The sequence below is a fragment of the Marmota flaviventris genome, chromosome X (genome assembly GCF_047511675.1).
Source record: "Marmota flaviventris isolate mMarFla1 chromosome X, mMarFla1.hap1, whole genome shotgun sequence".
NCBI classification, from domain to species: Eukaryota; Metazoa; Chordata; class Mammalia; order Rodentia; family Sciuridae; genus Marmota; species Marmota flaviventris.
This window is the reverse complement of record NC_092518.1, coordinates 73,410,725-73,425,136: the sequence shown is the minus strand read 5'-3', so window position 1 is coordinate 73,425,136 and position 14,412 is coordinate 73,410,725.

The window sequence follows — 14,412 nt, the reverse complement described above, 5'->3', positions numbered from 1 at the left end:
AGAAACTATTAGAGCTAATAAAAGGTCTCTTTCTCTCAGTGACTATTTTGTGTTTTGGACTCTTGTATTTGTTAAGGAAAAATAATACCAATATACAAGGGATGGTGCAGCAACTTAAACTAATTAACAAAATGTCAATAGAACCTCTATCGGAAAGTAGCCAACACTAGACACTACCAGAATTGGGAATAATAAAAGAATAAATAAAGAGATAAATGAATTAATGACAAAGTGTACCTTGGATAGTAAAAACACAAACAAAAATAGATCATTCTTCTCAAATGGATAGTCATAATTCAAATATTGGATGTCTGGAAATTCTACCACCTTGGCCCTACAGCTCTCCCTTTTATTCCTGAATGTGTATCTGTAGAATTTTATGTGTTATCTGCCAGATGTCCTAGCTTGTCAGCATATTGTCCATCGACATTCTATGTGTCCACCCCCTAGTAAGGAATGCTTGACATCAAGACAATATTACACATAACTGCCAAGGGAACCAGTCCAAGTATGATGTATTACATCCACTTAAATTATTGCCTTAATTTCTTTGATAAAGACTTGAATTCAAGAACAAGATAATTATTGCCTTAATTTCTTTGATAAAGACTTGAATTTGAGAACAAGAGAGAAACCTTGAGAGAATAGCAGCAATGAAGAAATAGATACATAACTGCTTTAGGAAGACAGGAACACACACACACACACACACACACACACACAGGGTGGGGTGGGGTAAGCAGCAGGACTTGTTTGGACAGCTGAAGAAATAAGCAGTCCCTACACTGATGAATCTTTCATCATACAACCTATTATTAACCCAGGGGAGTTTGGTGAGGAAATTCTATAAGAAAATTCAACCTAAAATTTGAGCTAGAAGTCGGCAAGAAAGATAAAAGTACCCAGTGAGTATCTGAGATATACTTACTTTTATTTCTACAAAAAATTTCTTTTATAATTTGACTAACTTATGACTGTGCAACTGAATGGAAACCATCAAGACTCAAGTAATTTTATGACTCATTTGCCTTCCAGTTGTACTATACTGTTGCTTGAGATATATATATATATATATATATATATATATATATATATATATATATATATATATAGGCTTTTGACTGATGGAACCATACTAGATCAAAGAACTACTTTCTGCAGAGTCTCTAGCCCTAGCAGCCCAACTTCAGTTCTTATATAAGCCAAGTATCCACTTGAATGTCATATCTTTGTTCATGCTGTTCTCTGTGTTCTATCCTGTGTTATACATCCAAAAGCACTCACTCAAAACATTTTATTGGTTTCTTGGTGGTGGTAATAACAGACATGCCATGCGTTTCATTGTGTTAAGAGGTCTAGGGCTGGATAGTACAGGAATTTCTTAGCCTAATGGCAAAGCCCTGAAGTGGAAAGAGCATAGATTGAGAAAATAACTAGATGTGAATTTTATTCTCTGCCATGTATATCCCGTGAGATGCAGTTAATGAAGTGTGAAATTGAAATAATGAATGTTACCTCGTTGGTTTACTTTAAGTATTAAGGAATACAGCACTTTAAAAGCTCCTATCACATACCAGGTATAGTTTGCATGCATTTCCTTGGTTCTGCAGAGGTTAGGATCCATGTCTATGTGAATATCATTTTGGTTTCAAAAGTGTTTTTGACATTTCATAAACAATTGTCTTTTGGGCGCCTAATGTGAAGTTCATTGTTATATCTGCAAATTAATTTCTATTAATTTGTTGACCTTAACAGATCTTCTGGTTAGTGGATAGATTTTTCACCTCCCTCATTTAAATTTGGCCATTGGTCCTCTCAGGCCTTAATATATCTCATCTGAGAACCTAGAATGTTTGCTCAGCTGGGGTCTTGTGGGTCCCCACATCACTTTAGGACAATTAGATAAGCTCCCCAATGTCATCCTGGTGCTCAGTCCAGGATATCAGAGAAATGACTCATCCAAAGTCCTGTCATTGTTGATGTCTCTCTCTGCTCCTTGGACCTAGGCAGCAATCTTGACCCTCACTTTAACATCCTGCCCCCCAAATCTATCAGTATATCTTTGTGCTTCCCTAGTTTTTCTGGGGCTAAAAGGATAACAGTTCACCTATAGTGTTGCCTGATGTTTACCTTGAGAATTAAAAAGAGGCAAACGGAAAAAAATGCAAGTCAAATAGATAAATGATGAAGATTGCTTCCTTACTTTAACTCAACATGCAAATCATTCTATTACAATGAGATATATGAAATTGTTGTTTTTTGGAGAAAATGGAGTGAATATCAGCAATTTCATGTGGTGTGGCCAAATATGATAATAAATGCACTATATTTATTATAAATTATGGAAATGTGTGCTGGTTTTTCTGCTCATATAGCATGTTCCAAATGCCTTTTATCACATAGTTGTGCAATTTCATTATGGCAATCTCTCCTATATTATAGAAGAGAGGGGGGGGATAAGGAAAAACCCTTTTTCTGAGTGGTTAGTATTGGCCAGAAACTCTGTTAGGCACATTGCCTACATTTTTTCTTTAAATGCTCACACATCCTGTAAGTAGATATCAGGACCTCTTTTATTACTCATCTTTTCAATAAGTATGCTCTGTAAGACTCAGAGCAGTTAATTAAATTTTCCAAAATTATAGTTAATAAAAGGCAGAGCAGGAGTTCTAACTCAATTGTGTCTATCTTAAAGTTCATACTCTTGCCATTCTACCACATGGCCTGTTTTGAATGGTGAGGTTTTAGGTTCTGGGCCAGCTAGGTCTAAATATGTTGAATGTTGTCCATGTGAGTTTATAGACATTTGGTTGATTTATCTGTTTCAAATGAGCATGTGTAGTAGGCAGTTTTCTAAATAAGTATATATATTAAGAGAAATAAATTGTGTGATGAAGCTACAGAATTGAATTTCTAGTGTCTGACACCTAGCAGTACCCAATAAATGTCTTGAATGAATGAATTATTGGATGAATGATACATTTTGGTTCAGCAAAATCGAGTCTTTCCTTTTAACCTTTTTATATGCATATCCATTTTCAAAGTATTTGAGACAATGTACAAACTGTTTGGTAATCTTTAAAAAATAACATTAATTTGTGGTGGGTATGAATTTTCAGGATATCAAGCTCAGCTGGTAAAGGAATATATCTCTTTGTTTTTATAGAACTCATCTTAGTATACATTTTGAGCCCTGTTGTAGAAATCTAATACTGCCAATTGAAGGTAAATTTAGTCACTTTGGGGTTTGAGTTGAATCAACTCATCAGCATGAGTTGAATCAATTTAAACTGGAATCTAAGTCCTACAGTTGCAGGATGTATATCATGGAATCTTGGGTGCATAAGATTGATAAGAATTTTATGTCTGGCTATAGGCCTGGAAGACAAGCAACAGTCCTTAAATGAGGGAGATGAAAATTTTACCTACTAACCAGCCTCATCCACCTAACAAAAGAGGGTTCTGGGAAAGCTAGAACTCACTTGCTGATTTGAGTATGACAATTATGATTTTAGACAAATTTTGGAAAGCAACTCTGTTCTCACCTTCTTTAAGGGGTGATATGTAGATGAGAAATACATTTTCTTTGGGAGAAAACAAGGGGCTTCTAAGGTTAGGAAATGAACAAGATGAAATACTACCTGATATATTTCCCTCACAAATTCCTCTTAACCTATGATACTCTCCTTGTCTGGATACCTGGGACACACACAGCCTCACAAGATCTCACCAAAGTGTGGGTAAAGACTAATAGAAATGGCTTCATTTCATATGATGGTCCTATAAGGCCTGAGGGGGGCCCACTCAGTTTTCTATATCCTTTGGAGTTGTGGAAATATAGTCTGGTTTTCCTGGGTTCCAGGGCACAAAATTAGCCAAGCATATGTGCCTACAGTCCTAAACCACTCTGATGTACAGAATGGGAAGTTGCAGTATGAATACATGAACCAAATGTTGGAGGTTTAGATAATAATCCAAATATCTTGGGAAATGGCAGAAAGGACAGGTAAAGATCAAGATACTACATAAGCCCTGAAAATTTAGATACCATATGAGAAGCAGAGGGTGGAGGGGGGATTATAAATTGATTAAGTTTATCATAAACTGATTGAGCAAATCAAGAAGGAATTGGATTTCACCCAAATTTGAGACATTATACTTCCTACTCACAGCCAATTTGAGGTTCAAAATGGAAATTAGTTTCTGTTATGATATAGAAAAGTACACAGAGTGACACTTCTTGTATTCTTTTTTAAAAAAACACTTTCTTAGTTGTTTATGGACATTTGTTTTATTCATTTATTTATATGCACTGCTGAGAATAGAACCCAGTGCCTCACACGTGTGAGGCAAACTCTCTACCACTAAGCCACAACCCAGACTACTTCTTGTATTCTTGAGTGCTTGATTATGGCTTGAGAATTCATGCCTACTACATTTTTTGGTAAACACTATATTTATTTATTTATTTATTTAAAGAGAGAGAGAGAGAGAGAGAATTTTTTTAATATTTTTTTTTTTTTCGTTTTCAGCGGACACAACATCTTTGTTTGTATGTGGTGCTGAGGATTGAACCTGGGCCTCACGCATGCCAGGCGAGCGCGCTACCGCTTGAGCCACATCCCCAGCCCCAACACCATATTTATTTACTGGAAAAAATTGTTAACCACTGATCAGACTCAGAAATTAAACACAAATGTCGCAGACAAAAGAGGGGAAAAGGAAGTAAGGAAAGGGTTATTGCCTTAACCTATTGGAGAGTGCTGTCTAGAAAGAAAATATTCCTAGAATCCCAAGTTATTTTCAGAACTCTCTATGACATGTGACACAAACAAATACAAGGTTTGTTATAAAATTTTTAAATAATACAGATATGAATAATTTGGACAGCAAATCTGTAAATCTGAAAATCAGCAAATCTGAAATATCCTCCTTCCTCCAAAAATACTCTTTGGTTTTAAAATCCTTTGTTTGTTTGTTTTGTTTTGTTTGTTTTTTGGGTATTTGTTTGGTTTTTTTTTTGCATTGATTATAGTAACACATACACACACTGTAATTCCTTAGCCTATAATTCCACTCTTTATTGTAAGGTCTCCTTATATATTACGAATATTGACCACTTTTATAATGCATTTTGCAAATATTTTTTTCCTCTTAGATTTTTAACCTTTAATCCTTTTTAATATTTTATTTTTTAGTTGTAGTTGGACACAATACCTTTATTTCACTTATTTATTTTTATGTGGTGCTGAGGATGGAACCCAGGGCCTCACACGTGTGAGGTGAGCACTCTACTGCTAAGCCCCAGCCCCAGCTCTACCTTTAATCTTATTCATGGAAACCTTGTCACATAGAATGTGTTGAAATTTTGCTTATGTATAAAGTCTTACATAAACAAATTTATAACAAACAACAGTGCATTCACCATTCCCTTTATTGTTCAAATCTGAATGTGAGCCAAGAAAGTGATTAGAAATCTAAAAGATTAAAAATTGAGAAATGCGCAACTTTGTGTAAGGCTTTCAGTACCAATCCAATTTAATGATCTGAGAAAAATATTTAACTTTTCTTAGACTTTAAAGTTTTTGCTACTATTAAAATATATAAAATAAATTTGGCTCTATGTAGTTCCCCTATTCTAGCTCTTTAAGCCAAGGGACATAATTTCATATCCTCTGTTGACATCATCATCATCTTCTTCAACATGCACCCAGAACAGTATGGCTAACATGTTTGCAGCAATCAGTCTCTGAATCCTGAAAACACTTCTAATAGAGGCAGATGGTGAAAACAAGAGTTAGAATCCTCTTACTGCCATTTATTAGGTGCTCATTCCTAGAAAAGCTATTGACTATGAATCTGATATTGATCATCTGAAAATGTGAATTATGCTTCTTTCCTTACAGAATTTATATGAAGCCATCTATGTTTTGAAAGCTTGGCTTTTAGGCAAAACATATAAAATCAGACCTGAATTAAGTTGCCTGTCAAATCCCTTTTTTTTTTTTTTGAAGGATGATAAGAATGGTCCTTTGGTTTTGAAACAGAAATTAAGGAGTAAAATGCCCTCTTTTTCTCTGGGTATTTCATATCCTGAACTGACTACTTTGATTTCAGAAGGGAGAATTTGATCAAAATCCAAGGAGTGCTACAATGTTCCATATTTATCAATAGACCCTCGCTACCAAATCCAGTGAAAAAAATCTGTGCATGAGCAATTTCAACAATTAAATTTGTTCCAGGACAGGAGGGAGAGAGGAAGGAAGGAAATAAACCTTAGAATAAGAAAAATATACCATATCATTTTAATAGGGAGCAAGGATTCTGAATATCAGTTGTTTGGACACCTTGTTGTCATGATTACATCTCTGGAATGGAATGTACAGTTGTTCCAGACAGTCACAATAACATCCATTAACATTCAACAGATCCACTCCCCTGCTAGCAAAGGCCTTGGCATCAGGGTCAGCACAACCAGAGCTGACAGGCAACTCAGTTCAGGTTAGATTTTACAGATTCACCTAAAAGCCAAGCTTAAATCTTTTGATAAAGGTGCAAATTCAGAGATAAAATAGTATTACCATAGAAGGGCAGCAATGAAACAACAGAAAGATATGCAGAAAATTCGTTATAAACGGAAGCCAAGGTACAAACAATACATACATGTTTGTCTCTATGTATTTATAGAACATTACTGTTTTAAAACAATCCCTCGTTCAGAACAATTTCTATCTCAGAGGCTTGCTGGCATAATATAAAGAAGTTATCACAGTGACAGTTCCCTTAGTTTGTTTCTCAGTGGGCAGGTACCATGTGTTTTTAGGTGGTCTCTGAATTCTACCATACACTTTACCAAACACCATTGGCAGTTGCAAGATAAAATTAATGGAAGATATATGTTAGGTAAATACTATTTAGAAGCCTAACTTTGTTACAGATAATTCATGTTAAATTGATTCCTTGCACATAACAGAGCTTTACCCTTCCTTTCTGATAATGCAGAATGCATGCAGAAATGGCACCCTCATTTATTTCCCTGATATTTATGAATACTTAGGAGTGCTTTTTTTCTGCAACAGGGATTGTTTAGGAACTGAACCCAGACACAGCTCCTAACTCCTGCTCTTGTAATGTCTCCTGAAGAACCATCATTATGCATTAGGTTTGTGTTATATATTAACATTTTGAGGCTCAAAGAATACTAGAACCTACCAAGTCATACACATGCATCACATCCATCTAGAATGTTCAAATGGATTTGGAAAAGCACAATGATTGAATTCTATCAGTCAACTTATTCTATTCCACAGAAATTACATTGGATTATATTCATAATGTAAACATTGTTAATTTTGTTTTTGCTATATTTCTTCATGTTCTTTCTGGTGTAGTTATGCTATTGAGTTCATGACAGACTCATTTCTGCTAAGAGACAAAGAAATGGAGTGGGAAAAAATGAACATGCATTGAATTTTCAGGCAGAATGTTTGGGTGGACTACATTTCCTTGGCTTTCCTTTGAAACCCAGATAACAATCAACTTGTAAAAAGCAGGAAATTAAGTCTTAGAGATACTAAGTAAATTTTTCAGGTTTATATACCTTAAATAAATGAAAGAATAGGAATTTAACCCACATTTTCCTGATTCCAAACTCTCTATTCTCTTCCTACTAGACCACACTGTACTCTTATTTAGATGGTAATTTTTCAGAACTCAAAGACTACAATTTGAATTGGTTTGATAAAGTGTCTATATCTGGTCATGCATGTTAATGTTAATCATACTGTGGTTATATAACAAGGTCTGAAGCTCAGAAGAAAAGTCCTGTATTGGAAATGTTTGGTCTGAAAGTTCCTTGCTCTTTCTTGGTATATAGTAAATATTTCTTAAATAAGAGAGAAAGAAGTATATATTTGTTTTGTTAGTCGTCATCAAATCAGCCAATAAAACTGGATGAACACCTTTCCTTTTTTATTCATATGATATAAAACAGAATTGAGACAATTTTGAACATGCTGTTTCAGAAATGCTTTTTGTAAATAAAGAAAAATATATTTCCTTTGTCCTGTGGAAAAGTATACTTTTAGTAGCTATGGTAGACTGTTCATTCTTAGAGCTACTGTAGGGTGAAAATGGCAACATCATTAATATTGCCTAGCACATAGTAGACTTAACAAACGTTATTCTTATCTCCCTGCTTTCTCTCTCCAATTAAAGATATGATTTTAGTATAAACTACAAGGCAAATTTATTATGCAGGATATTTGAAAATGTAACAGCAACAAGTAAAATGTACATACATTTTAATAATCTGTGAGCTTCATCGTCATTTCTGTTTTGTAGGATGCATTACCTGGTGAATATAGAAAAAAGGGAAAATAATCATATTTAATTTCTTTTATGTTCTTGTGCATTACTTTCTACTGAATTATCAGAGAAATGCTTTTCTATTGAGTCTAAGTAATGGCTCTGCTGGTTAGAAGACCGATATCAGATACCAAAACCATTACCAATTATTGACTTTGGGTGTATATCTTTCTCTGTGATGACCTCCCATTTCTAAAATATAAAATAGTGTATGTTAGCATTAGCAATAAGAAATTTAAACTTTTTTTGGTCAAATTGCCCTCAATATTGACTATTTTTATATTGTTCATTTTAATATAATAGTGTTTGGAATATGGGCTTCCTATAATAAAACCTGGTTTTGAGAATAGATACCACACCAAACCAGTTAAATATTCTGTACCTGGAGTTTCTCATATTTTCAAAGGGGGGGGGGGTAAGAAGAATATCTGAATCATCATGTATAATTGAGGATTAAATGTGATAATGTAAGTAAAGTGTAGAATACACAGCAAATGTTGAATAAATATTAGCTATATTCATTGTTGTTATTGTTATTCTTAACTTTCTGAAAGCAAGAAATGAGGGAAAGTTGTATTTTCAGCTATGAAAATGTTGTATGAAGCAACAATATTAAAACAAGATAAGATTGGCAGAAAATATGAGATACAGTTAATGGAACAAAATAAAAGCTCAGTCTCAAGAAGGTTTTAAAATGTGATAAACTTGATATTTCTTATCAGTGAGTACCATGGATTATTCAGGAAATGATGTTGAGTCACTTAGTAAAATTTTTCATTTAAAAATATAAATTTTGATCTTTTTCTCACTCTGTAAGATATGAAATAAAAAAAAAATCACCATGGCCATAGTACAAAAACTAATACACAGCTTAGTAAATAACAAAAAATTTATACCCTATAAATGTCACCAAATTACACAGTATGTATTTTACGTATTTGTCACTCAAATTTATTAGTAGTTTACAATTAAGCAAAAAGGAAATATTGTATTACAGACAAAGTTAAACGCTAGATAATACTAAGTATTGGGAGTTATGGGGATCTGCATACAGTACTGACAGAAATGCAATCTGGAAATCAATATGGAAGTGCATGGTCATATCAAGAGTATACAAGCAGCACCTACTTCAGGACCTATATCTTATCACCATTTAAAAACTATAACCAAATAAGGGAATGTATGCAAAGATATAATTGTAGTCATGGAATGTTAAAGACAACTTGGGTGCATGTTACAAGGATGATGGAAAATACTTGTCTGTTGTTAAGAATAACAAATAGTGCTATATTTCATTTCTGATATCTAATCCCTTCTGATCCACAAATCAGTTCTATTGTCATCCAGTCACTGAACCTCTCACAGCTCCTGCTTTATCAATCACAAAATAAGGGAATTAATTGAATATCATGGTCCCTCTATCACTTTTACATCCTCTGATGTATGACTTCAGTGACCTTCCATAAAATTTTGTTTTTGTGATTCTTTTGTGATTATAAAAGGAACAATGACTGAATAATAGTTTAAACATAAGGATTTGGCTATCTTTACAAGAAATCTTTGCTGTAAGATCTTTAAATACTAAGGAAAACCAGGATGTAATTAACTTACTCCAAATAACGTAAGTGCAGATATCATACTTCAGAGTACGTCTGTGAAAAACATAGACAATGAGAGCAAAGGAAATTGTTTTGTTAAGCTGAAATTTTACTTTAAAAAAAGGGTTAGAGAGGACTGACATAAAACCCAGTTTATTATGGTGTTTTTCCTCCTTATTTTCCTTTTAATTTTTTTCTTGATCTTTAAAAAAATTTATTTTAAATTCCAAATCACAAATATTGGTGGTAATATGAAAAATTTGAATTAATTTAGGAGTATCTAAAGTAAAATATGAACGTCAAAGCTTTTACAACCAAACAGCATTATGTAATGCCTGTCTACCCTTTGAAAATTCTCATGTAATTTAATGGAACAAACCTGTGTTTCCAGGCCTTTTTCTACAGCATCTGGCTGAGTCATACTGTTTTCAGAGGGACTCTGCTGTGCCAGACTATATCTGCTGAAATAGAGAAAGAGGAGCTTACATTCAAGTAAGAAAATAAATGACTCGCTCTTTCCAAGGTCTAAGGCAGACACAATGTTTGGAATTGCTTAATTGCTTTCTGCATCAGTCACTACTTATATAAACCATTTACTATTCAGTGGTTTCTGTTGGGGATCAAGCCAGGCTAAACCCAGCATCAAAAATCAGCAATCTCTACCTAGCCATTTACATGAACCTTTCTTTCTTTTGGACACCAAAACATGAGTATGAGATATTTTAGTTTTCAAAACAAGAATCAGAAGCTTCTTGCAAAGTCCAAGCATTTCTCTTTACAAAGGGATCCATAGCAATGAGTGTTCTGGAAATGAGGAAGGTAAGTTATTTTAGAAGGCCCTGTGATCAATGGGCAGAATAGTCTTCTTCTGCTGAGGAGGTGGGAAGGACAGAAGTTGGTATCTCCTAGAATAACTTGGTTGCATGAGAACTTGGACTACCTTTGCCTGATTTGGGAGAATAGTTTTTCTCATAATAATGATAATACAAGGATTTTAAATCAGTTTTATATATTCTTCATCAAACTGTAACTATAACCAAGTGACACTGACTCCCAATCCTGTGGTCTTGACGCCATGCTGCTTCACGAAGAACTTAGGTTTAATATTGCCATTCACTACTGACCAAGTGTATTTACTGTTATTGTGGCCTCAAAACTTCTGCTCAGTGAAATCTAAGGGCTGTGCTTTATAACAAGACACAGTACAGCCATGCTTCTCACTCCCCTGAGGCTTTCTTGCACTTAATTCCAGTTTATGGACTTTAAATTGGTACAACATTTCTTGGTGGCAGGTGGGGAATTAAATTAAGCATGTGTATACCATTTGAGGCAGCAATTCTATGTCTTGAAATGTACCCTAAGGAAATAGTTAAGGATGTGCACAAGAGTATGGAAACAATAAAATGCATCAACTTAGATACCTAATTTTGGTCTTTACCTCAAATGCATATTTATTGAAGGATAAAGAGAACACAAAGAATGTCTATCACTGAATAGGGTATGTGGACACATAGATAAGTACTCTAGGGGCACGCATTTACACTCACACACATCAAACTAATCATGAAGTTCTATGCATAAAAACTTAACTTTAACGTACCCATATGAATTTAAGGGGCACAAAGAGAGCAAACTCATAAATGATCTAGATCTATTCTAAATGCAAATATGAAATACACCTTTAACAATCGAAAATCTAAATGTTATTCATCTCATTGCTTGTTATAGGAATGATGTATTAGTTGTTAAGTAGGATTATAAAATATTTATATTTTTATATTTGGTATTATTTTGTTTCATGGATAGGTGTTACTTATGAAATAAAATAATTAACAAAGGTTTGTCAATCAAAAATTGTAAGGTTCTCTTTTCTTACATATTTTATTTAGAGACAAGGTCTTCCTGAGTTGCTTAGGCCTTGCTAAATTGCTGAGGCTGGCTGGCTTTGAACTTGTGATCCTTCTGCCTCAGCTTCCCTAGCAGCTGGAATTACAGGCATGCACCACAGTGCCCAGCTAATTGTACGGTTCTCATTAATTTAAGGAAACTAGTTCCTGTAATTTTAAAAGTATGTAGAAACTCATTTGGTTTGACCTAAGTAAATTTAAATTATAATGAAATTGTAAAAGTGTTAGCTGGCTGTTAGTATAGCAAAAATTCATCACTAAGAATCACTTTTGAAATTAACTAAAGCATAGATAGGAAGTCTTAGAGGTACAACACATCATGGTGGTAAACAACACATGAATGTGATTCCTGTCTTCCTGGAGATTGCCATCTAAAGAGAAATACAGTGAAGCCAGCAATAATGATAAATTTTACTGGTACCATGATATGGGAAGTCAGGGTACTAGGGGAGCAGAGTGAAAAGCACAGGCATTCAACTGGTCTTGGGTGTACTGGGGAGGCTTCTCACAGGAAGTGATGTTTAAAGTGAGGCCTGAGGGATTAGGAAGCATTAGACAGAGGAAAAGTAAAAAGGGGAGCTAATCCAAGATCCTATCCAGATATAACAGGCAGGAAGTGCTCTATGACCTGGTTCATCCTTGGGGAAATCTACTACCTGACAGGAGGGCATGTCCAGAAAAGTGTGTGAAACTTAGACAACTGTATAAAGTGTCTGGACTCTGTAGTTCATGTCTATGAGAGAAACCAAGGATGAGATCTCCAAAGAGTTGTCTGATCCTTAAATCTTTTTCTACACCTTGTTAACAGTGAGCCCAATAATTAGCATATTTTCAAAAGAATGCATGATTGAGAATGGGACTAAAATGCTCAAAGCATCAAGATGTCTCTGCTCCTTTCCCTTTGCCTTTAAAGGGTGGTCTTTCAGGTTCTGATTTATGCTGGTAGACTATAGTGCCAGAGTCTGGTCATGCATGTACAGATGAACACAAACACTGGGCATGTAATTTATATGAATTGTTCTTTAATTACCATATATACATGATGCAGGTGACATACTAAAATTTATCATCTCCCTTTTTATTACTATTTAGGTTAATGCTAGAGAAGTTTCCTGTCAGTTCCTGAAAGACAAGATGATACAGAAGAACAAAGCATAATAATGGGTCTGTTTGAGAGATATTTGCATTGAGATTCAGATGATCCAGGATCCAGCAACTGGCTCATTGTTGAACTTAGCTTGGGTAAGTCATTTTTCTCCTTTCAACATCATCTCTATAACAGAAAAAAATATGTTGTCCATCAGTGATATTTAACATAGATTTTATATATACACAGTCCATTATCACAATTTTATCAGTAACTATGTGATCTTGCACAAGTCTCTAAACATCTAAACAAGTGATAATAACATTACCTATTCTATATGGTAATAGGGAAGAATTAAAGTGATAACAAATGGAACATTATTAGCATGATGACTAACACATAGTGAGTATTCAGTAAATTTTAATCATTGTTATCATTAGTTCTCTTTCAACTAGGGCCAGGACTAGGGTGAAGTAAGTGAAGCACTTAAAGAACAAGATTTAAGGAGACACTTAACCTTGGGGTTATTGAAAGGCCAGTCCTTACCCTGCACAATTCTAAGTGTGAATATCCTCTTGGGAGGAAGGGCCTCTTTTAGGGATGCTTTACCCTAGTCCATGGCAGTATTTCAACTGGAGGTTTTGGACTTGCTCACTAGGGAACCCAGGGAACTCTGAATACATGCAGTGTCCTTGAAACTGTGATTACTTTGGTCTGAGAAACTTTTACCTCCCTTTCACAGATTAGGAGAGTAAAACAGAGAAATGATATACCTTTGTGTTGGGCCACACAGTCACTAAGGGTAAAAACAGAGATGGGAATGAGTGTCCTGATTGCCAGCTGCATGTTTCTTCCAGGATACCACAGAACCTCAACTGAAAATGCCATGTTTGTAAACCAGGTGATGTTTTCATATTGTGTTAATATGTAATTAAATGGAAATAAGCGTGTTTATTTCTGACATGGTAGAAAAATCTCAGTCCTTTTTCAATCATTAGCTGTCTGAACTTGGGCAAGCCACTGAACTTCTTTGTGTTCCATTTTGTCACTTGTGAAAACAAGTTGGATGTCACTGAGAAGAACTCCAAATATTTTACAGCCTATAATTTATTATTTTATTCTATCTAATATTCAACTTTATGTTTATTTTGCCTCTTTTCTCATGTCAAGTGTACAAAAATGTGCATAGATGCCCATAAATGCTTTGGGAATAAGACTCTTTGAAAGAAGCCTCTAAAATAAATTCATGAAAATATGAATATAAGCCATCCATTTTGTATAACTTACTATTATATATAAAGATGGAGTAATAAGGGATATCTTTTTTCAAAATGTTCAGAGAATAGGAAAAAATTGTTTCACTTTGAGTTAGAATTATGTTCAAGAAAAATCTAAGGAATGAATCAAGGAAAACCCCAGAATATTGACTGTGACTATAAAATAAGGACCTTGG